The sequence below is a fragment of the Ammodytes marinus genome (assembly GCF_949987685.1).
Source record: "Ammodytes marinus genome assembly, chromosome: 15".
NCBI classification, from domain to species: domain Eukaryota; kingdom Metazoa; phylum Chordata; class Actinopteri; order Uranoscopiformes; family Ammodytidae; genus Ammodytes; species Ammodytes marinus.
Window position 1 is genome coordinate 5,561,497 of NC_137219.1, and position 3,972 is coordinate 5,565,468.

The window sequence follows — 3,972 nt, forward strand, 5'->3', positions numbered from 1 at the left end:
TACTTGACGGCATATTTGTTTAAATCTATGTTCGCATAGCTAGCATACTGTACACTCGTGTTTACTTGAGCTTAGGATAGTGTGCATCATCTGGTTTCTTGCATGTGCTCACATTTTGCCCGCAGGTAAACTCAGCTGTTGTTGCTCATCTTTTTGCTCGTACTGTCTGAAGTGAACGTCATGTCTTTCTGTGAATCACATTTTCCTCCGTGCCGTTCCATTCAAACTTACAGTAACAGTAGCTACACATCCAAGGCGAGATGGAGAGATGGGGAGAGAGAGACAGAGAGAGAGACAGAGAGAGAGACAGAGAGAGAGGGAAGAGAAGAGGGAGAATTAGTGAGTCATAGTTCCAGTGAAGGCGTATACACAGGAAGCCTTAGAGATCTGTGATATAGAGTTATTGTACCATCCATGGTGATAGCCCTTCTTGGGTCCCCTAAGCCCGAGGTACCCCCCCCCCCCCTCCCCCCATCAACAGCCTTATCAGATGAGCAAAAGCACCAGACTTCATTTGCACCACCTGTCATGCTCCAAATCAGCTTTTTATGAATGGATTATTAACTGGATGTTATTTACTGCTAAATAAAGAAAGTTATTGTACATGAATCATCTGTGTTTTGTTTCCTTTGTTTATCTTTGCTTTCATATTATTGGCCTACTTGGAGTGGCAAACGCTGGATGTTATAACCAGTGAGGTTAAAATTTTTCAACAAATTACCTTGAACTCAAATTCACCGCTTTTGTCCAAAGGGACGGCTAGAATCACCAATAAAATAAAATAAACTTTGAGAAAGTTCCTCAGTCACCTTAACTTTTTCAACTATTTGTTCATTAGCTTTGTTTCAGCTAACCATGCCAACTGTTAACCCATTACTTGTCATAGTTATCTCATCTTCTCTGCTCACTTGGTAGTTGTCACGCACTCTATTCTTAAAATTCCCTTTTCAAATGCAGATGAAGAGTATCCCTTGGGAGTTATTTCCCTAGCTACAGTATGTCATGGCCTTGTTTAGCATCAGCAGAAGAGTGAAACCCCTTCTTTCCTTCATAGAGAAGAGATAAATCCAGAGATTTGTTTATTAGTAATCTGATTACTATGCTTTATTATCGGCTCTGGGGATCATCTCTGAACCTTGCGGTCTCACTGCAGCTGTTTTGGTTAATAGGCTGGTTTATTAGGTCCAAGATAATCCGCCTCTAAGAGGACAAGGGCACACCGAAATATATCTGTGATAATTAGTGCTGTTTTGTATATATAGCTGAAATACATATCAGATTTTTAGACCGTATTCTAGGTTTTCATGCATCAATGGTGATTTTGGGTTGAGGAAGAGGATGATGAGGGATGTTCCAAGGATCCTGTATATACAGTTGATGTTTGTGTGTGTTAGTGTGTGTTAGTGTGTGTGTGTGTGTGTGTGTGTGTGTAAAAGTGCACGAGACGTGGGGTTATCATGACCTGCGGCGAGGGAGAGGGAGAGGGTGGGGAGGGGAAGAGCCTTGGATTTCATTCCTGATTTGAGACCATCTGGCCGGTCCAGGCAGCAGAGCGGAGCTGCCCCGCCTCATCTGCCCCAATGCCTCGTGGGATTTACCGAGAGGTCACCACCACTGCTGCTGCTGCTGCTGCTGAAGACACACTGTCACCTAATCACCCTGAACACACACACACACACACACACACAGACACACACAGACACACACACACACACACACACACACACACACACACACACACACACACACACACACACACACACACACAAATACTCAACGCAAGCAGAGACACACAGACACACACACACATGCTCAACGCATGACAGCGCGCACACAGACACACAGACACACACACACACAAACACACACACACACACTCCCCCCACCCCCTCCCCCCACACACACACACACACCCACACGAACATACAAACACATACTCAACCCATGCACGCACGCACACACACACACACACACACACAAACAAACATACACACACATACACACACACACACACACACACACACACACACGTAGATCAGGAGATAAGATCTATTGAAGTATCCAAAAGGTGGCATATGGGAATATAGGCTAAATAAAAAAACAGTCCAAATCGTGACATGAGCTTCACCTGATTCAACAAGACAATGGATAGGAGACGGGAGAGAACGGGGGGCGGCGACAGGGACAGAGAATGGATTTCCCCCTCCTTTGTGTTGCCATGGCGACAGCAGTGGATGGTGGATGACTGATTTCCTGTACAGCTGTGGCACTCTGAGCGTAAAGAGAGAGCGAGGGAGAGGGAGAGAGAGAGAGAGAGAGAGAGAGTGGGAGAGGGAGAGAGAGGGAGGGAGGGAGGAAAAAAGAGAGAGAGGGAGAGAGAGGGAGAAAGAGAGAGTGGAAGAAGAGAGAGACAAAGAGAGAGAGAGAGAGAGAGCGGGAGAGAGAGGGAGTGGGAGAGAGAGGTATGAGAGAGAGACAGAGAGGGAGTCACGTTATCAGTAGTGGAGGAGGAAACGCCATCCACGTTTCCTCTTAAACTGAAAACCAGTCTTTCAGTGCTGATTACTGTTGTTTGCCCGGATATCGTAATATCATAATTAAATATTGAATGTCTGTTTATAGGATTTTCTTTAACAGTAAAGAGGTCTGTAGGCCACACACAATGCAGCCAGGCGTTAGCAACACCAGATAAGAGATATGAAGAAATATTCCTTATTTGACAGTGCAGCAGAGCAGAAGGCATAATAAAATAAGTAAACATAAATAGTATAGTATTATATAATAAAGTAAGATAAGTGACACAATTAAAATAAGTAAACAAATGAAGCCTATAGTGAAATAAGTATCAGACTATTAAAGTAAGTAAACAAATGTATCATACAATAAGTAACAAACAATAGGCCTACACAGCGATACACATTTTAACACAAGTTCATAATATTCATTGTCTATATCATTTTGATTTTCAAATGATTTTCAAAATTCTTATAATTAGGCTCATCCTATTGTTTGTATTTAGTATTCATATAATTATTTAAAATGTTATCTTGTATTATTTGTATTCAGTGTTGCTATTGAAGCGTTGTGCTGACCCCATCAGGACTAGCAAGCTGTCATTAAATTGAAGCTAATGGGGATACTAATTAAAACAAAACTAAACTAAAGTTTGCCTTCCATTTGTTAGTATGTTAAATATTGTGCAGTAATTGTATCAATCTTTTTCCTACCAATACTGCTAGCAGTATAAATATTGTAGAACAATCCGGATGAAACAGGTAATTCCCAATGTCAATTGTCTTGTATTTTTAACATCTCTTTATCTACCGCTCGGATTTCCAGCAGCCTCTTGTATTGTGTGTTTTATTAATCATAAATCCATCTTTTGCTCTGTGTGGGGATTGTGGTGAAGGGATATCGGTTTTTATAGTGTGAAGCTTTTAGTGTTACTTGGAACTTGGATTTATGGAAAGTGCTATACAAATAAAACCTGATTCATTGATTGATTCCGTTTTCTAACTTTTAAATTTCAAATACAAAATGCAGTTTAAATAAAAGCTTTTTGATATAATAAAGTTTGTTTGTATGTTTGAGCCTACAGTACAGAGTCTATGGGTGTAGTAGCAGGTGGTAGATTCATGTGTCAGACTATACCGCCCCCTTCAGGGCAAACTGATAATAACACCAACGTGTGTGGACACCAGAGGGCAGCACCAACTAATGAAACGAATTGGGAATATGACATCTTTTTATTATCTGAGAACTATATTTGTGATATCTTAAATGGTATTTAACAAGCTTTGTTTGCAACATTCAGAATGTGAACTGTATGTTTGTTTGCGACTGGAGAAAAACGGTTTGCCATTTTTTTTCTTCTACAAATTGCCTTAAAAAAAGAACTTAAACTGACTCTTTGAATAAGAACTTAAACTGACTCTTTGAATCACCAGAAAAACAGCAGAACTTTTGGCAAGT